Below are 26,485 nucleotides of genomic sequence, written 5' to 3'. Positions count from 1 at the left end.
CCTATCCTCCAGCACATACCTATGTATTTGAGAGCTAATATCAGCCCATACTGCATGGAATTCGCCTCTGTAAGGAACAGTTACAAAATCCAGGTAGAGAATTGATGTTATTCAAATAGAACATTAAAACTTTAAAGAATCTTTTTATATAAAACTAGTATTCTACTACCCCCCCATTTCATTAAATGAGTTAAAGCAACGTGTCCCAGTCTTTACAGTAAGTTATTGGCAGAGTCAGAATTAAAGTAAGGCTGGCCCTCCATCTTTTGTGGGCATATACTGATCTCACTACCTTTCTGAACATCAAGAAAGCTCAACTGTAAAGGCTTCAGAACCCTGAACAAACCAGTGCTATAGGTTTGAACCCAGAAGAACCAAGAGTTCTTATTCAAGTCATAGCCATCCTAGGGAACTTCACTAAGCCTGATGTGTTCCAGAAAATGACTAGTTTCCAAAGGGCAACCAGTATTTCCATTTGCTCCAAGAACTTCCCTGAAATATGGTATAAAGTTATGTTCAAGGAACTCAAGCAAAACTTGACCAAGTGTTTCTCCTAGATTCATGCTTCTTCTAAATACTGTCACCAGGTCCTTTTGGGAAGTTACCACCCAACCTTTTGGAGTCCCAAATACTATAGGAGCTGACTGATTGAACGTTAGATTTAAGATTTCCCTTTTATAATTTTGACCTCAAGCATTTTGGGCAAATCTTGAATAAAATCTATGGCTTTATATGATATACTACACCATAACAGTTCTTTAATCCAGATAAGGAAAACCATTAAAATGAGTTTATTGATTTTTTAAAGTAATCCTATAAAAGGCATTGAATAAGAAAAGTATGCCTAATGCCTTCACATAACTCAATTGCTTATTAGTAACTTTAAAAGCATGAAAAGATCTAATCTTACATTACAGCAAGTATTAGGCTAGTTCCTCACAATGACAGAATCCTCAGGATATATACCATAGGGAAGCCTCCTCATAATAAGATCTTTTACCAAGAACTAAATCCTCAAGAACTAAATTCCATAGGATAAGATTGAACATAATCCTACATTGCCCTGAATTCTCCTCAGTAAGGAACAGTTAGGAGGTCCCAGTAAAGGACTGGCGTTATCAAAACAGAACATTAAAACTTTCAGGAATCTTTTTCTTTAAGTCAACACTCTTCTACCCCCTTCATTTCACAAATGAATTAAAGCAACTTGCCCTATTCCTTATAGTCAGTTAGTGGCAGAGTCAAGAATAAAACCTGAGTCTCCTGACTCCAGGTAAAGTTCTTTAAACTACATAGGACCATAGAATCACAAAATTTTAGTATTAGGCAGATCCTCGAATGTCATCTAGTTCTGAAAAGGAATCCTTTCTACAGGGTACCTGAAAAGTAATCATCCCAGGACCATTGGAAAACTAATCAATGGCTACACTATGTAATGATCACCTGTCATTTTCTTGGCATTATACTAAGGGAAAGAAGGAAGAAAAGGAGCAAAAAGGGAAGGAAGGAAGGAAGAAGGAAGGAAGGAAGGAAGGAAGGAAGGAAGGAAGGAAGGAAGGAAGGAAGGAAGGAAGGAAGGAAGGAAGGAAGGAAGGAAGGAAGGAAGGAAGGAAGGAAGGAAGGAAGGAAGACAAGCATTTATTCAGTATTTACTATGTGCCAAACATTGTACTAAGTGCTTTACAAGTATTATCCCATTTGATCTTCACAACAACCCTATGAGATAAGTGATATTATGATCCCTCTTTTACAGTTAAAGAAACTGAGGTAGACAGAGGCTTAAGTGACTTTCTCAGGGACACAGAGCTGGTAAGGGTCTGAGGTTGGCTTTGGCTTCCCATCATCTTGGCTCCAGGCGCAGAGCTCTATCCACTGTGCCATTTAGCTGCATTGGAGGTAGACAGAAGTGCCTTGAAAGAATTAAAAAAAGAGGCAGTGTGGTTCAGAGAAAAGAGCCCTGCATTTGGAGTCTTTCACCATCTCTTACTATCCCAGTGATCAATGACATATCATATAAACTCTCTAGGGCTTACTTTCTTCATCTGTAAATAGAGAGCCTAACATTTTATGGTCAAAGACTAGATAGGTCTATTTTGGGGCCTGATGAGTGGTTTAGAAAATTATATTTAAGTGATACAAAGTTATAGGGTGGCTTCCTTAATACATAGAAAACATTGTAGGTTTTTTATAGAGAATATCTAATTTCAATTTTGAATTTGAAATTTTTGAATATTTGATTGATTTGAAATATTTGAAATAATTTCAAATTTGAAATTTTGTAATACAGTCTTTGAACGGTGCATCAATAAACATTTATCAAATGCCTTTTGTTTTGCCCTTCCCAAAACCTTCAAATTCATTCTAGTTTATCAAAATCAGAACAAAAATGTCAGAGTAGCATGCAGTTTCCCCATCACCTTATTCAAATGCATTTTCTTTCCTTCTTGGTCTATACTCATATATTTTTATATTTTTTTTCCAGCACAACAAAATAGTCAGGAGTTTGGGAGAGGAATAGGACAGATTCCAGCTCTACATGCTCCTCAATGTTCAAGACAATAAAAGAATATAGGAGACTCCCAAAAAACAATTAGATAAGACAAAGAGAAACATGCCTTGGACATTAAGGTGGAGTTAATGAAGGCATGTTTGAGAAATTAAAAGAAATCTCCAACAAAAACTCAGAGATTCTCAGAAAGGAAAGAATTAAATTTTTTAAAAGAATTTAAATTTTTCAATTGAAAAGACTAATTTCATTGTATAACACATCCATGTAACATTGTGAGAAACAAAAATGAAATACCAATTTTAGAAAATGAGAGAGATAAAAACTATATTCCACATTAGTGACCATGCTGGAAGATGAACTCTTTATCCAAGAACATAGACAGTATGGAAAGTTACTATTTCATGACTTGCTAGCCCACTAAATGACAATTGAGTCTGTATTGTATTTCGCTCCTTGCTTCCTTTGTTTCTTGGTATTTTTTCTTTAGACTAAAAGTACCGTAAATCTCAAATTCTACCCTCATCCCTGCCAACTCTGAACTATGCAAATGGCCAAGCCTCAAAAGAGAATGAATGCTCTGTACCAGAACATTTAATGAGAACAAAAAGTCCTGATTTTTCACTCCTTTGCTCATGACCCTAAAATGGCCCTTGATTGTCTACTGTAGATAGACTCAACCTCCCAATCTGGCTTTCAAGGAGGCTTTCCATAATCTAGTTCCACCCAACCTTCCCAACCCAATTCCCAGTGTTCTAAAATAGGTTATCCCTTCCCAACAAAATGGTTTCTTCTTTTGTCTCTGTACACATAGACCTTGTTCTTATCTCAGAACATTTGCTTGTGCTTCTCCAGAGACCTGAAATGCCTTCTTCCTTCCCTTTTATTTCTCCATATTATTAATAAAAAATAACATTTATATAGCACCCCATATATATTATCTCATTTCTTTCTCATAACCCCAATAAAGTAGCAATGAAAATATTAATATTCCCATTATTTAAAGGAGGAAACTAAGACTCAAGGAGATTAAATTGAACCTTGTCCATTGTCCAATAACTATTAAGAGGCATTGCCCAATATGCAAGTCCAATGTGTTTTCATAGTTGACTCCCTTATCACTGAACCTCTTCCATGAAATGGAAGTCATTTACCTTCTATCAGCCTCAATTTCTTCATCTATAAATCACATATAACAGCTCCTATCTCCCAGGGTTGCTGTGAGGATCATATGAGGTGATGTTGGTAAAGTGCTTTAAAATTCTAAAGCACTATGTAAAGACAAGCTATTGTATTATTCATTATTGTAATATTATTTTATGAAGTTTAATGTAATGTTTAGTTTCATAAGCTTTTTGAGGGCATAGATATGACTTTTGCCGATTCTAAATATCCCACACAGGATTTTGTGAGGTGGCAACGTCATCGTCAACTTCAAGAATCTGAAATTTTCTTGGTATGGATGCTTCAAGTCACAATCCCCCTGAGCCCAATGCCTGTGCTGAAAAATCCTAACCCTTGGAATCAGCCTGGTGTGGAGCTTTTCCAAATTCAGCTAAGCTATTCCTTAAATGTCAGACAGAGACTGTGAGCAGTCCTTTCCAGCTTGGTCGGTTCTTCCAGAGCTTGGCTTCGGCTGACCACTCCTGTGAGAAAGAGTCCTCCCCAGGGTCCTCTCTGCTCTGTGGTGAGATAGAGAGTAAGACTTGGCTTATATTTGAGGAAAGACTTTATGAGTAAATACTCCGAAAGAGAATTACTTGCTTCTCCCCCACCTTATTACCCCTTAGTGAAGACAGATCCTGACCATCACTACTAGTGTTGGTTTGACAAAGAAATGGTGGAGGTGGCAACAAGGTAAAGAATCTCCCCATTATTCCATGTGTGACTGATACTTTATGAATTAAGTTTAATGACTTTTAGATGAACCACTTTAAAGAAAGCTAGGGAAATATGTCAGCCTGTTCTCAAATATTAATCTAGGAAAAATAGCTGCTAAACTGAGGATTTTGATTAATGTGTAGCATTCAATATATTTATGTATTGGGTATTTGGGACATCTACAATTCACCGGGGCACTGTGGCAAAATGCACAATAAATAAGTAAATAGATAGATAGGTAGATAGATAGATAGATAGATAGATAGATAGATAGATAGATAGATAAATGAATGAATGAATGAATAAATGAATAAATAAATGAATAAATAAATAAATGGAATGCTAGATTTTTCTTTCAATCCATCAGTCTTAACTATTTGCCCTAGATTATTTCCTTAGTCTGCTTTAAAGTATGAACCATGTAAAGACATAGAAACTCATAGCAATTAAGTGACTTGCCCAAGGCCATATAATTAGCAAGAATCATAGGCAGGATTTGAACTCAGTTCCTCTGACTATATACCCTTTCCCCTGTGCCCTGGATATTGGAATGCTGTCATTTTGGAGAATAGCACACAGAGGCAGGGGAACAGCAGCCCCACAACAGCTCAAATCTTCATTCTTACACCAATTACTTCACAACTCTAGGCTACTACACTATCCTTGTGTGAAAAAATGTGGCCTAAATCTGGCTGCTCTTTCTCTTTGATCCCAAATGTAATGATTACATTGCTTCTATCACTATACAAAATGGCCATAATGAAATATGAGGTGGGACAGGGTGTCTGTATCTGTAAATTGTGATTTCAAATTTGAGGAACTCCCAGTATGGAAATTCCCTCTAAATTCAATGTCCCTGTGACTTATAGTCTTGGAGAATTATCCAGGGACATAGAAAGTTTAAATAATTAGTTCAGGGGCAGCTAGGTGACAGAGTGGATAGAGAGCACTAGACCTGGGTTTAAATCTGGCTTCTGAATTTAAATCTAACTGTGTGACCCTGGACAAGTCACTTAATAACCCTTTTTGCCTATCCTTTGCCATTCTTTCTTAGAGTTGTTAGTAAGACAGAAAGTAAGGGTTGAAAAATTAATTGAATGATTTAATTTATTAAATAGTCCAAGGCATACTACTAGTATGCTAGTATGCCAATAGTTAGCAGAGACAAGATTAAACCCACGGTCTTCCAAATTCAAGTCTAGTTGTCTTTCAATTAGGCTGCATTAACACTGTTGAGATAGGTACTATAAGTGGTCCTATCCCTGTTTAACCCAGGTGGAAATAGAGTAATTGACCCATAGTCACACACCTGGTGACAGTCACAGGATTCAAACCCAGATCTTCCTAACTCGTCTAACTAGTGCTCTGGCCACTATATCACTGGAAAGAAAATGATATTGCCTACACATTACTCTTCTCCCAATCCTCTTTGTCTCTCCTAAGAAAAAGAACCTATATTGTACTTAAAGAATCCAATGTGTCAATAGTAGTTGCTTTTTTATTTGGTAGCAAAGGGGAAGGGAGAGGGAGAGAGACAGACAGACAGAGACAGACAGAGAGTGAAACAAAGAGAGATAGAGAGAAACAGAGAGAGAGATTGGGGGAGAGGGAGAGAGATACAGACAGACAGATAGACAGACAGACAGACAGAGAGAAACAGAAAGAAACAGAGAGAAACAGATATGGAGAGAGAGAGAGTGAAACAAAGAGATAGAGAGAAACAGAGAGACAGTGGGGGAGAGGGAGACAGAGAGAGAGAAACAGAGAGAGAGAAACAGAGAGAGAGAGAGAGAGAGAGAGAGAGAGAGAGAGAGAGAGAGAAAACTTAAGTAGGAATGTTTTTTTTTAATGTTCTTTAAAAGGTAGAGTAGGAAGTGGACACCCCAAGAGAAGGAAAATATCTTAGTAAATACAATAATGTCTACTTAAATCCCTTGCTCAATTCTAATGCATAACTTGCAAACTGAGAATTATATCTGATATCCCCAGATGGTCTCTTAAGGTCCTTTCCAGCATAGCATGTCTATGTTTCATGTTCTTTTTTGAAGTATACTTGGTGAAATGCCCTTTTATTGATGTGCCATCTGCTGACCTCCACATTTAACTACCATAAACATGGGGTAAGTTTGGCAGCATAAAGAGTATGCTTATACAGTTTGTGTCTTATTTGGTCATTTTTCTCCAAAGAAATAAACTTACAAGTCATTTTCGTTTCCCCCATCATTTATTTTAGGTATATAGATGATGTTGCAGCTTGCTTTCAGAGTACCAAATGTTGGCTTTTAACTTTTTCATAGAATATAAAATGTCAAGATTTATAATTACTATTAAGAAATGGGGCTCAATCTAATTCTGGGCAAGCAAGAAAGGCTTTGCAAAGAAGGCCCTGCAGCAGACCAAGGAAAGTTCTTACCACAAATCCTTCCCCCTTTCTTTAGCCCTCAAGCACTGCTGACTACATAAGCAATAAACTGTGTCTATGAATGCCATTAAAAAGTGAATATGTAATTTTGAACCTACTACATGAAGTATGTGGATAGAGACAAGTATATATAAAGCATGTCGTATCCAAGCAGAACTGCTTCAAGTACAGATCCTGAGTTGGATTCTGTGTCTGCCATCTGATGAGCTATTGAGGTTCAAAGAGGTTAATTATGAGAAGCCATCAGGTGATGAATTTTTTTTAGCCATAGGAATCTTCAATGATCAAGGGAGTATCTGCACTAATGAATTCAAAGCTCTTGGAAATTGTCAAGCAGAAATATTTTTAAATGCATTTTGAACTTGAAAAATTCACAATTTCCTTGGAAGGAACACTTCATTTACTGATTGAAATCAAAATATCTCCCCATCTTCTCATCTTGTGTGATTTCTGTCCATGATTTTCTATGAATCATCCATAGAATATCTTCACAATTACTAGAGTTCTTCCTCCTGTTCTTTTAATATCTCATGATACCCAAGGTACCCTTCAGATTTTTTTATCTCTTATCTCTCCTCACCACATGACTGATCCATCTTCTTTTCTAAACCTTCATATACTCAGATATGTTTTATATCCCATTTCTTAAATGTGAGTATTACAGGCAATACTTTGTTACTCACGTTGACCCACCAAGTAGTCTCTTTTTTGGACATCACAATTTTCATGACTTACATCTAAAGAGACTCTCTTGGAATATAATAGAATTAAAGAGAGGTACTTTTGCATTGATAAACAGATTGAAATTCCTGAAAAACACAACAGTTCCAAATCAATCTAATCTGATCTTCTCCTGATCTTTGTAAACCCACCCAGCTAAGATGTACATATTCATGGACTGCTGTAACAGGTTGCTCAAGTTGGTAATATATGTTTAATATCTCCTTTGTTTTTCCTTGGTGGTAGTAATCAGAATTATAGCTAGTATTTCTGTGGCACTTAAAGGTTTGACAAATATCATTTTACAACCATCTCACAATAACTCTGGGAGGTAGATGCTATTATTATCCCCACTTATTGATAAGGAAATTGAAACAAAGTTTAAATGACTTGCCCTTGGCCACACAACTAGTGTCTAAGAACAGATTTCAATTCAGGTCTCCTTCACTCCAGATCCAATGTTTTATCCACCATTCCACTTAGCTGAGAAAACCTTCTTTTGTATAAAGAACATCTTCCTTGTTACAGGTAAATGTGAATTTCCCTGTTGGTCCTCTGAGTACCTCAGTTGGTACTTACCAAATCACTGAAGAAAGTTATCATTGGTGCTAGTTCTATCACAGAATGTATCTAATTTTGATGCATATGAGGAAAGTACTTTCAAGACCATATACTGGACCAGCTCGGTGACTCAGTGGATTGAGAGCTAGACCTAGAGATCTGGATTCAAATCTGGACTCAGATACTTCCAAGTTGTATAACCCTGGGCATGTCACTTAACCCCTATTGCCTACCTTTTATTGTTCTTCTGCCTTTGAGCCAATACTTACTACTGATTGAAGTTAAGGGTTTAAAAGAAAAATATGTTTTGTTTTCTTAAAATCAGGAAGCAACAAACATAAGATTTTATAAGACTTTGTTAGTTATGGGATGAAAATGAAGTTACTTTAGAAAATGACTTTTGAAGACCTATCTTTTCCTTCTTTCCCTATTTACATTTTCATGATGAGCACCCAGAGCAATCAGCCTCATAAAGTTTTTTATGCAATTGAGAAAATCAATGTATGAGCCAGTAGTTGCTTGTTTTTGGTAAAAGTATCACTTATCTTTTCCGTTCCCTTGAAGTCATCTTATCTTTTCAAATATCTTAAGACTATGAAAAGGATTCAAAATACTCAAATTTCTGTAAGCACAGCGCATTTTTTTTCTTCTAGCAGCTATTATTTTCTGGATGTTCTTCACTAGGTGTGACCATTTTTCCTGATTTCTCTTTCAAAAGCCATGCTCAGGCAACCTTTCTTTTTTTATTAAAGTTTATTTATTTATTTTTCCTGATTTCTCTTTCCTGTGGGTCATTATCACTTCTTTAGATGGTGTGTGGTACTGGAGTGAGAATAATCCCAATGTAATTCTGCAGTTTTTGCTCATAAAAACTAGTTTATAAATATATAAATGCCAGTAGACTTGTTCCATTTTTTAAACTGATTGTTGGTCTTTATCTATAAATGTTGTCAATGATAACATAACAAGCTCTCTCCAGACTCCTTTCTCAACAGTTTTTTATTGGGGGGGGAGGGGTTGGATTGTTAGGTATTCTGAATTATCTTCTTTATTGCAGCTCTATTGTGCTTTGCCTGTAGCCCGGTCCCCAACCCCAAACATGGCTACTTTAAAAATTGCCGTGGGTTTAATGACAGCTTTGGGTCAATATCTATTCAAAGCCACAGTCTGCAATGTTTCTTTACCAGACCAAGCAGAGCTGAAAGCACAGAAAACAGAGCAAAATAACCAACAAGAAAAATATCCCTACAAAGTGCTGATGGAAGAAGGGAACATGCATAGGGACAACATCTGGCCAGGAATCATGCAAAGGAAGCATCTTGAGGAGGGAACATGGGAAAAGAGAGCCACTTCTCAGGTCTAGGATGCTGACACTTGCTGCTTCTTCTGATGCTATCTGCTGCTGCCAACCATTGGTCATTTGCTGAACTGCAGCTTGGGCTTTTGAATTCTTTGGTGATGTACCCAGCCATCTAGATTTAAATTTGTCTTTTGAGCTCCTCTGCTTCTTCCTGAGTTTCCATCCCCTGAGTTTGGCCTATTATTAGACTTAGGGTAAATATATCTCTTTAGATTATTATGCCCTTCTCACCGGCCCAAACCTTCCAGATCAATTCAGGGCTTTTCTTAGTAAGACTGTAGAGATAAGTGGAAAGAACAAGCCTTTGTCTTACACACCTAGGGGCACTGAAAGGACTGCTCTGCCTTCATGCAAATAAGTGTACATTCTTCAACCTGTTATTGCCTTTGGGTAAAATGTCTTTCAGCTTGGCAAGAAAATAAAGAACTTGCAGGCAGAGGCAATATCTGGGCTCTTTTGATCTCCTAGCAACTGTTTTACATCACTTAAATGTCTTTGGGAAATGCTGATGGAGACAGTCTACTTTTATCAATTTCCCAATTCTTGAGGTCCTTAGATTATTTAAGCAGGTCAGTTCAGGGCTACTTTCATTGTGAGCATTGCCTTCTCATCCTAATTATTTCCTTTGACATAATACAGCAAGACTTTGGGTCTTAACAAGTCAGCAGTCTAACTGCACTTAGGCAGTTATACCCAGAACAAGATGCTTCCTAATGTTTAAAATACAGTCAGTTTGGGAAACAACTAGGTGACTCAGTGATTGAGAGCCAGGCCTAGAGATTAGGAGGTCCTGGGTTCAAATATGAACTCAGATACTTCCTAGCTGTGTGACCCTGGGCAAGTCACTTACCCCCCATTGCCGAGCCCTTTCCACTCTCCTGTCTTGGAACCAATACACAGTATTGGGTCAAGACAGAAAATAAAGTTAAAAAAAAGAAGTATTCAAAAAAGTCTACTCTGTTGTTTCTTTTCTGGTGGAGGGAGGGTTTAATTGAAAAGGAGTCTTTAGACCTGTGATTTCTTCAATATGGGAACTTCTGCTAGTTTATGAAGATTTGCAACTAGACTATAACTTCAAGACTTAGAGAGTTACCTGGGGGCACTGAGCAGGTGCAACTTGTCCATCTTCTTTGTATTTTGCTGTGTGATCTAATGGAAGAACTTCTGCTGATAATATTTTTTTGCTTTAAAGTCTCTTCTTCAACCTAAGAAAATAATGATTATTCCACTGACATTCAAGCTTTACAAGGTTAGCTAGAATACTTGAGACTTTGTTAACAGAAATCTGAACTGTTTATTTTTGTGTTGTTGTTCAGTTGTTTTTTAGTCTTGTCCGACTCTTTGGACCACATTTGAGATTTTCTTGGCAAAGAATGGTTTGCCATTTCTTTCTCCAGCTCATTTTATAGATAAGGAAACTGAGATAAACAAGGTTAAATGACTTGTCCAGGAGCATATAGCTAGTAAGTGTTTAATGCCAGATTTGAAATCAGGAAGATTAATTTTCCTGACTCCAGACCTGGCATCCTATCTATTGCACTATCTAGCTGCCACATTGGGAAGTCATAATGATCAGGTCATTAACTCTAGTGCTCTGGTAAAATTAAGGCATATGTAAGAAAGTATCTTTAATGATTATATTTTGCAAGTCTTATAGACATAGATGGAAATTACAGAGAGCAAAGAATAAAAGCCTCAAAAATTGAGCTATGGTATCAATGAGACCATTTGGAAATAGCAACCAACCATGTACAAAGAGGAAAAATGGGAATTTACATTTTTAATAAAATGTCTAAGTTGGTAGACTCTTTTTTTCCTTATAATGAAATATTTGAGCCTACACTTATAGATTTAACATTGAAAAGGACCTTAGAAATCATATACTTCATCTCTCTCCCATTTTAAATATTCGTAACTGAAGCCAAGCAAAGATTGTATCTCATGCAAGGTCACACAACTGGTAAATGTCTAAGATGGAACTTGAACCCAGATTCCCTGCATTCTCTGGCTACTATGCCATTCAACCAGATGTTCTAAAGTCTCCAAAGTGAGAAAGCAATCACTGATAGCTCTATTAACTCATTCCAATCACCTTCTCTTTACTATGTGCCCAGAATGGAGCTGCACATATAGAAGACAATCAGTACTTTCTTTGTGAGTTTCAATTGCTTGACTAGGTCTCATGGCCAGAATTCCAGATGAGTCAAGCCTGGCCTCCTCCATAGCAGTCTCCTAGGAAGCTCTAAATTGACTCTGTGGAACAAGGGACAACGTTGCCTTAAGGGTCAGTATTATCCTTTGGGACCCCTTGAGAGTTGTTCTGGGAAGATTGGAGTTCAAAATATAGCCCTAACTCAAATGTTTAATAATTCTTAGATTAGGCCAATTCCCTAGAGTAATGAGAATGAACTTACCTAATAGGAAGGAAATAAGTATTTGCTAAGGAAATAAATTTATATTTAAGGGCTTATTATGTGCCAGGCACTGTTGTGCACTTTACAAGTATTATCTCATTTGATCCTCACAACAACCATGGGAGGTTGATGTTATGGTTATTCCTGTTTTACAGTTAAAGAAACTGAGGCAGACAGAGGTTAAGTGAATAACCAGGGTCACAGAGCTAGTGTCAAGGGCTAAATTGAATTCAGATCTTCCTGACTCCTAAATCCAGCCTTCTATGTACTATGACATCTAGCTGTTTCTAAGGATAAGATTCTGCCACCTTCTCAGACTACAAAGACAATTCCACATTGCATCAACCCTCCTTCAGGGCCTTCTCCAACAGCCATGCTCAGGCAACCTTTCTTTTTTTATTAAAGTTTATTTATTTAATTAATTTATTTAGACTATTTTTCCATGGTTACATGAATCTTTCCCTCCCCTCCTCTCACTCCTGTCCCATAGCAAATGAGCAATTCCAATGGGTTTTACATGTGTCATTAATCAAGACCTATTTTCATATTATTAATATTTACTCTAGGGTGATCGTTTAGAGTTTAGATCATTTAGATCCCCAATCATGTCCCCATCAAACCGTGTGATCAAGAAGTTGTTTTTCTTCTGTGTTTCTACTCCCACCGTTCTTTCTCTAGATGTGGACAGTGTTCTTTCTCATGAATCCCTCAGAATTGTCCTGGATCATTGCATTGCTGCTAGTAGAGAAGTCCACTACATTCGATTGTGTCACAGTATATCTGTCTCTGTGTACAATGTTCTCCTGGTTTTGCTCCTTTCACTCTGCATCAATTCTTAGAGGTCATTCTAGTTCACATGTGTAATATTTATTGGGAAGGAAATAGGATTGGAAAACAGAAGGATAATGGGAGGTTTGTATAGGGGTAAGGAGAGAGAGGGAATAGTGCTAGGAGAGGCAAGGGAGGGAGATGCCCCCTGCTAAGAGGAAACAGCAGGGGTCCAATAAGGACGGTTTGTCTTTGAATGACTGAACTGAAGTTCAGCTCCCTCTATGACCAGAAAAGATAGTCCACTTATCTGACTGCAAATTCAATAACATAAAGTTTAATAATCCAGTTGGAATTGGAGTTTTTCCTTAGCTTCAGAGTATAGGGCCAGGTCCTAGAGGCTGGTGGAGAGTTTGTCCCACTCCCGTCTACTCTCGTTCTAATTCAGAATCTTAGCAGTACACAGAAAGCAAACAAGAACAAATCTGACCTTCAGAGGCCTGTGTCTTTGGGCTGAACCAAGAAGAGCATGCCACTCCAGACTGAGCTGACCATGCTCCCCTCTCCTCCAACACCGGGAAGCAAGTCCCACCCCGCAGGAAGGAAGTGCTAGTCACAAGACCCAACTGCCACTCCCAGTTGGGCCCTTCCCCCACAAACTGTCAGTCTTGTTTCCTTTCCACACATGGAATTCCTCCAGTCCATTATTCCTTTGAGCACAATAGTATTCCATCACCAACATATACCACAATTTGTTCAATCATTCCCCAATTGAACGGCATCCCCTCATTTTCCAATTTTTTGCCACCACAAAGATTACAGCTATGAATATTTTTGTACATGTTTTTTTCCTTATGATCTCTTTGGGATATAAACCCAGCAGTAGCCAGGCAACCTTTCTTAAAACAAGACTTTGCCTCCCATCTACTACTAACTTCTAACAATTACCTTGTCCTTTCCTAGATCTTTTTTTTTGACAAATCTCAAACCTGGAATATTACTACCATCAGCTGCCTTCATTCCTATTCACAGTGCTACTGGATAGAGCTGAAGGGAATCACAAAACCATGATGATTCAGTCCACTAGAAAATTATTTCATCTAATTTCAGGTGATTCTAGACTGGTAAAGCAGTCCTTCTATCCTTACCTAGTTAAATTCATTATCCTGCTCTCAACAGTGACTTCCAAATCTTCTCATCTCTCCAAAAGCATTCCATAGCACCATCTTCCTTCACTGTCTTTGCTGAGAACCTCAGTTCACTACTTAAGTGAAAAAAATTACACCATTCCCTAAAAGTTCACCCTTCTCCCCCTCCTACTTATCTCAATTCATTCAGACATCATCCCTCATTATCTCTTCCTTCACTCTAGTCTTAAAGATGTACCCCTTATTGCTAAGGCCACCACCTCTATATGTATCCTTGATCCTATCTGCTTCCAGCCTTTCCAACAGATTGCCCGCTGTCATCCACACACTTTTTCTCTTATCTTAAGTTTCTCCTTATCTAAGAGCTGATTCCCTGCTGCCTACAAATACATCTGTGTCTCCCCTGTCCTTAAAAATCCTCACTTAATCCCACCATCCCAGTTTATCATCCTATATCTCTCTTTGCCTAAATTAAACTCAGTGAGAAAGCCTTCTACACTTCGTGTCTTAACTTCCTCTTATCACTTTCTTCTAAGCACTCTTCAGTTTGGTTTTTTATCTCATCATTCAAATGAAACTGCTTTCCCAAAAGTTCCCAATAATCTCTGAATTGCCAAAAATAATAGCCTTTTCTCAATTACAATCCTTCTTGACCTCTCTGCAAGATTTGACACTCGTGATCCCCTCTCTTGGATACTTTCTTTCCATGGCACTGCCCTCTTCTGGATCCTCTTCTATATGTCTGACCACTCCTCAGTCTCCTTTGCTCATTCTTCATCCATGTTAGTCCCACTACTATCGGTATCCCTCAAGGATTTGACCCAAATCCTCACCTTTTTTACCTCTATGATATGTGTCTTGGTCATTTTATCATCTCCCATAGGCATCATTATCTTCTCTCTGAAGATAAGGAAGGAAGGAAGGAAGGAAGGAAGGAAGGAAGGAAGGAAGGAAGGAAGGAAGGAAGGAAGGAAGGAAGGAAGGAAGGAAGGAAGGAAGGAAGGAAGGAAGGAAGGAAGGAAGGAAGGAAGGAAGGAAGGAAGGAAGGAAGGAAGAGATTTAGATTCATCCAATCCAGTCTCTTTCTTGAGTTACTATTACATTCCATATTACATTATGGACATTTTAAAATGGATTTCCTGCAGATAGCTCAACCCCACCACATTCAAAATAGAATTCACTATCTCCTCCTTCAACTCTCTTCTTAACTTCCCCATTTAAGCATAAAACTTTGATGTCATTTCTACTCCCATTCTTTCACTCACCTGACACATGGAATCCATTTTAAAAATTTTATTTCTAATTTCAAAATATCATACACATACATATATGTACAATAGTTGTATATGTATATTTGTATATATAAATATACATTATATGGCATATTATATAAAAATGTTTATAATTATATGCATATCCCCCATGCCTGGAATCCATTCTCTGGGCCTTTACATTGGCAACCTTTCATGCCTAAAATATTCTTACTTTCATCATCCAACTCTTCTTTTTAATCCCTTACCTTCTGTCTTAGAATTGAAACTAAATATCTGTTCCCAAGGCAGAAGAGCAATAAAGATGAGTCAATTAGGTTTAAGTGACTTGTCCACAGTCACACAGCTAGGAAATATCTGAGGCTAGATTTGAACCAAGACTGGGTTCTCCAGGCCTGGCTCTCTATCCACTGAGCTGCCTAGCTGCCTCCATCCAACTCTTAATTTCCCCAACATCCTTTAAGTCTCAGATCAAAACCCACCTTTTCATTATGCACTCATGCTTCTCCTTCCACTTCCCAACTCCCACTGTCCTGATGGTGCCTTCTCAGAGATCATCTTTCATTGACACTATATGTATATTTTATCTCTGGTTTTTACACATTGTCTCTACTGTGAAAATGTGAGCTCAAGGGCAAGGATAATTTATTTTTTACCTTTCTTTGTATACGTAGTGCTTAGTAAAGTATCTGGCACATAGTAAATGCCTCATAAAAGCTTTCTGCTTTGGGTTTTTTTTAATATGTTTTTAAAGATGTCTTTCAATTTGTTGTTTTTCCCACATCACCATATTTTCCTCAAGTACACCCTCCCCACCGCTTCCAAAAAGCAGTTTTTAAAAAGAAAAATAAAAGAGGGGAAATCAACATAATAGATCAATATTTCAAAAATGCCTGAAAATAGGTGCAATTTAATGAATGCTTTTTGATTAATAGTGATTTAATTCTAATTTAACCATATCTTAGCTCTGTGACCTTAAACTAAACACTTCGGTTCTTGAATATAAAATGTGGAGTTGGTTTAGGTGAATCCCAAAGTCTCTTTCACCTCAAAATCTCATGACACTAAAGAACTGGCCTCCTTATGCCTAGCAGATTGCTATTTCTACCAAACCAGGCATAGCCTCTCAATCTGCTTGCATCATGAAATAAGGAATTTCTATAGTGTCTTCAAAGATGGAATTGGAAAAGAGACTCTACATCGTATAACCCTTCTATCTCAAACAAGTATTTTACATTCTAGAAAATTCCACCCTGAAATATCCCATAACAGAATACTAAAAGGATTGGTTTCTAGAATACACGAACTTTCTTTAAGTCATTCTCTAGCCTCTAGTAACCTACTCCCTATATATCAACACCTTTTCTCCAATTCTCTCTAAGTCTTTCTGAGACATGAGAATAGTGGTAGACTCACTTGGGTCAGAACCCTCTGCAACCACTAGACACATTCTGAAGACACTCCTGAGCAGCCCCCCTCCGGTCTTCCTCTTTCCCAAACCAAAGTTCAGAAGCCTTAGAACCAACACGAATTCTAGATCAAGTCCTTGGGTAGAATGGTCAGATTCATATGGTATCTCCCTCAGAGTCTGCAACTCAGGAGCATGCCTAAGCATAAGCAGATGACCTCAAAGGATTCAATATTTCAATTCAACAAACTTTAATTAAGCTCCTAGTATTTATCAGGCATTGTGTTACATTCTGGAAATGTGCACACAAAACCAAAATCAGATCCAAAAATAGCTGCAGAGGACCAGAAAGGGACAGATACACAGATAAGCAAATACAAAATATACATTCATTCAAAATCACTTCAGAAGAGGAAGATGTCTCATTAGTTATTGAGGAAAAGTCTCAAGTAAGAGATGGCACCTGAGGGAGGGAGACCTCCAAGCTAGCCCTTGAAAAAGGATGCTTCTTGTACAGTTTATTCATTTCCAGAAAAAGAGAAGGAAAAAGAAAATATTCTAAACATGATGGACACTGTGTGAAGAAGGCTTGGAGGAAGGAGATAGGATATCGCAAAAAGGTAACAGCAAGTAGTCTGATTTCACTTTAACTTGAGAAATATGAGGGAAAGTGAATGAAATCAATTCACAATGAGCAATTAGATTGTGAGGGTTTTTTAAGGTCAGTTGGAGGACTTTTGTATTTTCTTATAGAGTTATTGGAGAGTCACTGAAGTTCTGTGATGTAAAGGGAATATGATCAGACTCGGTCATATTAAAAATGTCCATTTGGCAGCTGAGTAGGCAGAGTGGATTGAGGAGAAGAAAAAAAGGTAGAGTTAAGGAGGCCAACAAGAACTGAGCATAAAACTTTGCATGTAGTAAATGATTTATACATGTTTGCTTATTATCTCCAGTTCCAAAAAAGTAAGCTACATCAAGGCAACTGGGTGGCTCAGTGGATAGAGACTCAGGCTTAGAGACAGGAGGTCCTGGGTTCAAATGTAACCTCACACACTTCCTAATGATGTTGTGTGAGCCTGGGCACAAGACCATTTGCCTAGCCATTAATACTCTTTTGCCTTGGAACCAACACTTAGTATTGAATCTAAAACAAGGTAAAGATTTTTTTTAAAAGAGTAATGTGGTACCCAGCCTAGAGTCATGTTTACATGCACCCTTAAACCATTTGAAAATGAGATCTGGCCTCTGCTAGGTTGATTTCCCTTGGAAAAGTTGTAGGGGATGGAGGGATGTGGGAGAAGTGTTCACATGAATGTGTGTCTGCATTGCCCATGTCCCAGATGAACACATTTGGATATATGGTATCCTGAATTATTTTGAAAATGACTGTCTCAAATCAAAAGAGGGTGGTGATAGTACTTTGCGATGTCAAAACCCTTCACTTTAAATAAAACAGTAGCTAAACTCTTCCAATAAAAATCTTTTTAAAATGGCTTTTTAAATGCCTACTACTAATAGTACCAGATAACAAAGAGCTGATTTTAAAATGCTGCCTATCTTCAGATCAGTTTATTCAGGATCTAGCAATATTAAAAAGAACCTACTTAGTGAGATGAATGTGACTGTTTGCTATCAGTGAGTGTTTTATAATTGGAAACCAAATTGGATCCAATAATTCACCATGTAAAATACTTGACAACAATTTTCTTTTTTTTTCTCTTTTGCTTACATATGCCAGTGTTTTGGAGGTTGTTTCAGTTCATCACGATTTTCACTGAGAAAAAAGAAGTTAGAATTCTGTTTCTAAATTGGCTATGGTCTGTTCTCTATGTCTGTTGGCTGTGTGTCTTTGTCATTTTATCAGAACTGTGGAACTAAATTTTTAAATTTGGTAACATGTAACATGGCACACATTATCATGACTAAAAATAAAAGTGGAGACCACTATCACTTGTACTTGTTTCTTCTATATTTGGGATTTTATATCCAAACTAGATCCTTCTCTGTTTCATTATATTGATCTTAGTCATTATCACAAAATTAATGGATCTTCAAACTTCTCGGTTTTGCCTATTTATCCATAATAGGCTTTGATACCAAAAAGATACAGTTCTTTTAAAGAAAAGAAAACTTGCTAAAAATACAAATAGACACTGATTATTATGCATACTCTGCCCCTACAGTTTGGTAAGCTAACTATTTTATTAAGCAACTTTTAACATTTGAGCTCTCAATGATTGATTGTAGAACAATATAAAACTAACTTTTCAGGCATATAATTGAGTTTCACTGATTCCTGATGGCTCCTTGATCAAGTGAGGTAATATATGTAAAATATTTTTAGAACCTGAAAGTACAACAGAAATGTTAGCCAGCATCATCTACTGTGTGTGTGCAATGTGCACAATGCATTCAAATAGCAAAGAAAACAACTCTAAAGGGTGTGCACCATCACAACAATATTTTCTCTGCTAAGGAACCTCTTAAAGTTCTTTCTGGAACCAGAGTTTCAAAGGATACAGTCTGAAAAATATTGTTCCTATCTGACTTGGATGAGCTATCGATAAACATTTCCCCTTCTTACAATAGACATAAGATTAGAATCTTTCAAAAAGAACTCTAATGAGGATCTTTAAAAAATACCCCATAAATAAAGATTGCAGATATCTTATTCTAATTTAATCTCTAAATTTAGATTGATTTGCTTGGCACAGTTTATGGAGCAACCTAATCTGATCCATTTTCCTCACATAAGCTGTGCCAGGGGAAGTATGCCTAAGAACTCCCTTGTTCAGGCTTTCAGTGTTTTCTACTCCTTCTTCCATCATTGACTTCCTTTTCCCATAGGAATAAAAAAAAAAAACAAGACGGAGTTACCACTGTTTTCTACTACATACAAGAAGAGGTCATCAGTTGATTAAAGGACAATACAGAGAGAAGAAGAAAAAACTTTCATTCTTCTGCAAAGATAAATCCTAATTCCTCCATAATTCAGTTCTGGCAACCTTTCTAGCTTCATCTCATACTATTCCTTTTTATAAATTCTAAGTAACAGCAAATCTTGGGTATTCTCCATACCCCATTCCCAGCATTCCCTCTTCATTATCTATGTTTATGCTCATGCTGTTCTCCATGGCTGGTATACATTTCTCTTCTTCCTGTTCTCCTCCACTCCCATCACCTTCTCTTGAAATTCCTCCCTTCCTTCAAAACCTAACTCAACTTCCCCCATGAAGCCTTCCCTGATCCCCTTCAAGTGAAAGTGAGTTTTTCCTCCTCAAATCTCTCATAGGATTTTGCCTGAACATCCCTTCAGTCATGTTCGCTTATAGACTTATTCCCTTTCCTCCCAGCACAGCCCTTTAAATTGTCTGTCTAGTCCTTGAGGGTTGGGCTTCTGCCAGTTTTCCATTCAGCAAGCATTTATTTATTAAAACCCTATTATATGTCAGGTACTGTTCTAGGTACTATAAATACAGAGAGAAAAGTGAAACTTTAAGTCCCTGCCTTTAAGGCAGATAAATCCTTTGTATCTGTGCATTTTTCTAGTGCCTAGAGCACCTAGCACAGAGTGGGAGCTTAATGAATAGTTGTTACACTGGAGTGAATTTAATTCATAAATGGATTCATTTGTGAAACAACATACATTGAGGTGACTGCTTCCCACCAGTGAAGGATAAAACCAAGTTGTTCCTTACCCAAAAGTTCTAATTCTCTAGGGCAGAGATGGCAAACCTCTTAGAGATGGAGTGCCAGGCCCTGCCCTTACCCCACCCCCTGGACCACGCATCATGCCCTCTCCAAGAGACCAAGCACCATGCCCCTCCTCCCCCCACCAGACCTCTGGCTCCCCTCCTTACCCCAGACAGGGGAGAGAGGGAGTGATCCCATTGGGCTGTTGAACAAAGGGGCAGGGGTTGTGAAAAAATGTCATCAGGCACAGTGAAGAGGGGGAGTGGAGCAGCTCTGCCTGAGTCCCTCTGACTTTCTAGTAACCTCTGGGGGTGGAGTGGGTAGGGGAAGGTCAGCATGCATGCCCACAGAGTACTCTGTGTGCTGCCCTTGGCTCCCGTGCCATAGGTTCACCATCACTGCTCTAAGAAATAGAGTAGGAATCACCATCACAGTTACTCATCTCAGATGAGAGATGTTTCACCCTCTGTCTAAAGCACATGAGAGTTTCCTTTGCAGTATAATATGGAGTAGCTGGGTAGAACAATGGATAGAGTACCAGGTCTGGAGAAGGGAGATTGTTGAGTCATTTTTCAGTTATATCCTACTCCTTGTGATCCTATTTGGGCTTTTCTTAGCAAAACTACTGGAGTGGCTTGCCATTTTGTTCTCCAGCTCATTTTATAGATGAGAAAACTGGGGTCAAACAAGATTAAGTGACTTGTCCAGGGTCACATAGCTAGAGGTATCTAAGACTGAATTTGAATTCAAGAGGAGTCTGCCTCAGTTTCCTCATCTACAAAACGAGCTGGAGAAGGAAATGGTAAACTACTCCAGTATCTCTGCCAAGGAAACCCTAGGTGCGGTCACAAAGAGTCCTACATGACTGAAACGACTGAACAACTAAAAACTAGATACAGAAGTCATAGTCTTTAAAATTTAATCATGTATGAATTTCCATAGAATTTTGGTGTTGCAGAGAATTATGGTGTGGTCATCATGACTCTGAACTTTTAGTCATTTTTAGCACTTGACATAAATTTCAACTAAAGAAAAGTTTAAACATTATCCAAAGGTATGCATCTACTGTTCCAGTACAGCCAGTGTGTCAAATGCAGGTTCTGTACTACTCTACTATTCTCCCAATATCATCTCTTTATTCTCCTTTTTTTTTCCTTTCCCCTTTCTTCCTTCTTATTTTCATAATCTCTTACTCTTTCTCTTTCTCCTTTCCCACATTCTCTCATTTTTTTACTCCTCCCTTTCTTCCTTTGCCATTTTCTTTCTTTTTTCCCTGCCTTAAATCTGGTAGGGATGTCCCTAGGCATCACTTAGACTCAGCATTGGCAATGATGCTGACTAAAATGATGCTGACTCCTTTTTAAAATTTTCACCTCTGTAAGCATTTTGTTTTCCTAAACTGGCTAAAGTATAGAGAATATGGTTGGTAACTGTTCAGAATTCGTATATAAATGTAATCAATATTGCGTGCTATAATACTATGTGATTACAAAACTTGCTTTTATCTATGCCAGGATTTTTTAGATTTCATATAATCTGTCCTCGTGGTTACCATATTGATATTCTCCCATTACAGCTCTAACTATGTCAACTCCCAGCTATAAAAATCTTCAGTAACCCTCTACCCCCACCACTTCCTGTAGGATAAGATACAAATTCCTCTTCTTTGGTGGGTCTTAACCTGAAACCCATGAACTTTTAAAAAAGATTTTCATTAACTATTTCAACCTAATTGGTTTCCATTATGATCCTATAAAATAAAATAATTTTAAGCATTTAAGAATATTATTAAAAGAATAGGCAGATAGACCACACAAAAAAATTGGTAAGAACCCCTGCTCTATTTGATACTTAAAGTTTTCATAATCTGATTCCAAACTAAAAACAGAAAACAAAAAAACTCATTAATCAATTCTAAGGCAAGAAGAGCAGTAAAGACTAGGCAATGGAAGTTAAGTGACTTGTCCAGGGTCTCTGCTGTTCTCACACTCCTACACCTAGAATGTGTCTCTGGCCAAATTTGAACCCAGGTCCTCCTGATTCCAAGCCTGGCTCTATCTATCGTGCTACCTCGCTGCCCCCAAATGCTATTTCAAGACTTACTTTACATTCTTCTTCCTTGTATATTCTCCATTCCAAGTTGTCCCACTTCCTTTTTTTTTTTTGCCTGTACATGGCATTCCATTCCTCTTTCTTATCTATGAGGACTGCTTTCCCACATCACCTGTACCTTTGTGAATCCTTAGTTTGTTCAAGCCCAGCTCACCTCCTATCACCTATCAATTCCTTTCTAATCCCTCAAGTTCTTAGTCCTTCCTTTCCTTCACCCCTGAAATCACTTGGTATTTGTAATTATATAGATTATATGTGGATATATAAATCAGTATCGATACATAAAGAGATATATCCAAGAATATTTATATCTAGGGAATCTAGGTGACTTAGTGGATAGAATGCCAAGCCCAGAGTCAGGAAGAACTGAGTTCAACTCTAGCCTCCGACATTTATTAGCTGTGTGACTCTGGGCAAGCTTCATTGTCCTAATCTGTAAAATGAGCTAGAGAAGGAAATGGCAAACTACTTCAGTAACTTTGCCAAGCAAACTCCAAATGGAGTCACAAAGAGACAGACATGACTGAAGCAACACAATGACATTTGTAGTAAGTGCTATTATATGTCTCCCTCATTAGAATATAATTTTACAAGTAGGAATTATTTCATTCTTTGAATTTATAATCCCAGCCTTCCTTATCACATATTAAGCACTACATGTTGACTGGTATATTTTGCATTGATTTATCTGTGTCCTTGTTTCTCAAATTGAGTTTGTTTCTCAAGGGCAAGGACTGCTTTAAATTTTGCCTCTGTATCCACTGCTTATAGCATATAATATGCATTTAATAATAAATCCATGTGAAATTGAATTTTTAATTGATTTGAATCATTCTGCATTTGAGGAAACTGAGTGTAATAACATGGTGAGCTGTGTGGTATTGGATTTGAAGTCAGATCTTTTGGCTCCAAATGCAGTTCATTTTCTATTCTCTCTCACCACAAATTAAGAATATGGGTACTTTTTAAAATATAGAGACTTAAGATTCAAGAAACAAGAGGGGAAGGAAATGCTAGGAAATTATGAAATTTTTCCTCTAGAAAAGATCATTATTGCATACTCTCTGGTATTATTTGTTGGTGGAGGATTCATAGTACATGTACTTATAAAAAAATACGGGTCCAATTTTTCCAAGCTTCAGCACTTATGCTAGTCCTAGGTTTTTTGGAACTATATAGGGCAAAGATGTTGAAATTGGATGCCAATTACTAGTTGGTAAAACTTGTACCACCTTGTGCCTTAACTTGGTGCCTCCTGAATAATGGAAGAACGGGATTCATTACTTCAGTATTCAAGCAGCAGTAATTTTTAATATGTAGAGTCAGGCATGTCTGTTGTCCAAGAACTAGTTCACCTGGTTTCAGAGAAGTTCATCGCCAGGGTGATGAATTTCTTTCAGTCATAGCAAATCATGAAATTTGTGTACTAAGATATAGAAAGGTTTATAATATGTAAAAATAGAATATACCTAAATACACTGATGAAACCATGGATCTTTAAAGTATTGATGAATTAAGTGGCAGCAACATTTAAGCAGCAACTTAAGCTACTGCAAACACACACACACACACACACACACACACACACACACACACACACACACACACAAAAGGTCTAATGATCCATTTTCCAGGGATTATTATCATAACTTTATTCTGGAGATTGCTGAAGTCTAGGAAGTTAATATAACTTAACCAAATTTGTTCCATTTGTCAGTAGCAGGGGAGAACTAGAATTCAGGTTTTATGCCCTTTTTTATATATTACAAGAATTTCAATTCAAAAGATAGATAGATAGATAGATAGATAGATAGATAGATAGATAGATAGATAGATAGATAGATAGAGAAATATGGATGGGTAGATATAATATATAAAGAGAGAAATATGGATAGATTTTACAGAGAGAAAAATTAGAAAATAGATATAAAGATACATATAAATTGATATAAAATAGAAATAACTATGTATAGATAGACTAAATAAATAAATATATATGCTACATACCTTCAGAATTGTTAAGCTTTTCAGCATTAAATACTGCTGTGTGCCTGGGCCTTTAGATATGATTTTTTATTAGCTTATTGACAATCAACAAAAACATCTTTTAAAGTGATAAGACTTAGCAAAACAGCAGTGTTTTAGTGAATTAAAGTCTAGAATAAGTCAGGAGGCATGTATTTGAATAGCACCTCCAACACTTACCCCATGAATGGTCACCACAAGTCCCTTAACTTGAGTATTTGTTTCTACATCTAGAAAATGGGTACTGTCTTACTTATGTAAGTTCTATTTACTGCACTTACTTTTCAGGGTAGCTCTGAGGAAAGTATATCATCATAAATTGTAAAATCCAATATCAGTTTATTATTATGTTTGTGAGTACCACCCATTTATCTGTAACACGTAACCAAAAGGATTAACCAATTTCAGAGGCAGCTGGGTAGCTCAGTGGATTGAGAGCCAGGCCTAGAGATGGGAGGTCCTAGGTTCAAATCTGGCCTCAGACACTTCCCAGCTGTGTGACCCTGGGCAAGTCACTTAATCCCCATTGCCTAGCCCTTACTGCTCTTCTGCCTTGGAACCAATAAACATTATTGATTCCAAGATGGAAGGTAAGGGTTTTTATTTTTAAAAAATGGGCAAGTCACTTAACTCCCATTGCCTAACCCTTACCACTCTTCTGCCTTGGAGCCAGTACACAGTATTGACTCCATGACAAAACGTAGGGGTTTAAAAAAAAAAAAAGGATTAACCAGTTTCTAGTGAGTATTAGTCAGGGCAGCCACATTGTGCAGTTCTAGCCCCAAGTCAGGAAAAATCATCATCTGAGTTCAAATCTGGATTCAGATACTAGCTATGTGACCCTGGACAAATAACATAACCCTCTTGGCCTCAGTTTCTTCATCTGGAGAAAGATCTAGAGAGGGAAATGACAAGTCACTCTAGGATCTTTGCCAAGAAAACCCCAAATGGGGTCCCAAAGAGTCAGACACAACTGAAACTGAACAACAACAATAAATATCTGGCATGGCACCAGTTTTAGAGACATAATGCTAGATATGTTTTAGAACAAAATATTTCTTCTTCCTAGTGACTTCTGCCCCCTTCCCTCTTAGATCATTGCCACCTGCTTCAAATGCATCCACTAAGTAAAAAACGAATTGGCTGTAAATGGTAATGAGAAAAATGTCATATGATTAACTATAGTTCAGGTTATTCTGATTAGCCACTGGGAAAACAGTGAAACTTCCTCCATAAGAAAGTGAGTGTGTGAAAGGCCAGTGGTCTGTCTGAAGCTCAGTAGGCAAAACTAGTTGAGCAGTGTTAAAAGCTGGCTATTGATTTATGCCCCCCCCCCCACACTGAAAGCCATGCACTGATGTAAATGAAAATGTGTCAAGAGTCAATATTGATTTTTTTTTTAGATCAGACCATCTCTGGGGAAATACAGCTGGCCCTACCACTAAACTTGTCTATGAGTGAAATAAAACTCCTTTCCACAAGACTACACATGTCCAGACATCACATTCTCTTCTTTTACTGGAGGTATGGTAGATGCCAGTTAGTTGTCAGCAATCACTTCTTGGAGAAAATTATCCAGAGACCACAGTGAGGAAAGAATAAAATATGGAAAAGTGTGTGGTATTGGGGAGGAGGGGTCAGAGTCGGAATGTGTATTATTATTCCATCTGTGAGTTTCAGTTTATGATATATAGGTTGTATATACACATATATCAAGAAACATGTGCATCCCAATAAATATTCTTTAGCAGAATAGAAATATCTTGGAATGCTAAGGTGGCAAGCAACAAGGAGAAATACATTTCACTTTGGAAATTGCAGCCTGATAGGCTTGAGTTCAGATCTTTCCTCTACCATTAGTTTTGTGACCCTGGAAAAATCACTTTACCCTATGTATGATTCTTACTTTATCATGAAATTGATCATGAAAAGGATGCAATCTGCATCCTAGAGAGAGTTGCCATACTACGAATTCCCCACCATAATGAAATCATGAATCTTTCAGATATTAATTTGGAGGGCCAATAAGAAAAATAGGTCTTTATAGTTTTCCTAGCCCCCAGTGAAAACTGGCCTCACTTCTCTCTTCAGAGAAACTCTCTGAGCTGTAACTAAACTAGCGTATTGAGGTCCTTGACAACTGCTCAGGGACAATATAAGAGATTGCCAATAGTCATGAAAGCACAGTTGTGG

At 37.5% G+C, this 26,485-nt stretch overlaps 1 protein-coding gene and 1 long non-coding RNA gene across 3 annotated transcripts in view; one reads left to right on the top strand and one right to left on the bottom strand.

The window, feature by feature from the left end:
* LOC103103899 (uncharacterized) overlaps positions 1–13,220 on the bottom strand; it is a 39,613-nt gene extending 26,393 nt beyond the window's left edge. Inside the window, exons 1-2 of the long non-coding RNA XR_008916648.1 lie at positions 13,123–13,220; positions 10,544–10,655 (exon numbers count right to left, since the gene is read on the bottom strand). This is a non-coding gene — a long non-coding RNA (uncharacterized LOC103103899). The remainder of the gene's footprint in view (positions 1–10,543; positions 10,656–13,122) is intronic.
* HS3ST5 (heparan sulfate-glucosamine 3-sulfotransferase 5) overlaps positions 1–26,485 on the top strand; it is a 302,402-nt gene that overhangs the window by 238,928 nt on the left and 36,989 nt on the right. The gene's annotated exons all lie outside the window — the stretch shown is intronic.

Source organism: Monodelphis domestica, chromosome 2 (genome assembly GCF_027887165.1).
Source record: "Monodelphis domestica isolate mMonDom1 chromosome 2, mMonDom1.pri, whole genome shotgun sequence".
NCBI classification, from domain to species: Eukaryota; Metazoa; Chordata; class Mammalia; order Didelphimorphia; family Didelphidae; genus Monodelphis; species Monodelphis domestica.
Note: the sequence above shows the minus strand (reverse complement) of the source record. Positions and strands in the feature narration are given on the sequence as shown.